This window comes from Penaeus monodon, chromosome 15, assembly GCF_015228065.2.
Source record: "Penaeus monodon isolate SGIC_2016 chromosome 15, NSTDA_Pmon_1, whole genome shotgun sequence".
Lineage (NCBI taxonomy): Eukaryota > Metazoa > Arthropoda > Malacostraca > Decapoda > Penaeidae > Penaeus > Penaeus monodon.
This window is the reverse complement of record NC_051400.1, coordinates 10608199-10608412: the sequence shown is the minus strand read 5'-3', so window position 1 is coordinate 10608412 and position 214 is coordinate 10608199.

Genomic DNA, 214 nt, shown 5'->3' with positions numbered 1-214 from the left:
GGTTCCTCGCGATGGTGACACAACTCGGGCTGGTCTGACGTGGGTTCTGCGATGTGCTTGCAGAGGCACGGAAGGATCGACGCTAAAATAATGGAGGAAAACACTTGGCGATCAACTGTCCCTCATGTGCACCACCGACCGGACTGCGTGTGACATTCAGGCGTGCGATGAGAGTGACTGAAAATAAAGAGAACGAATAGACGTCGCAGGAATC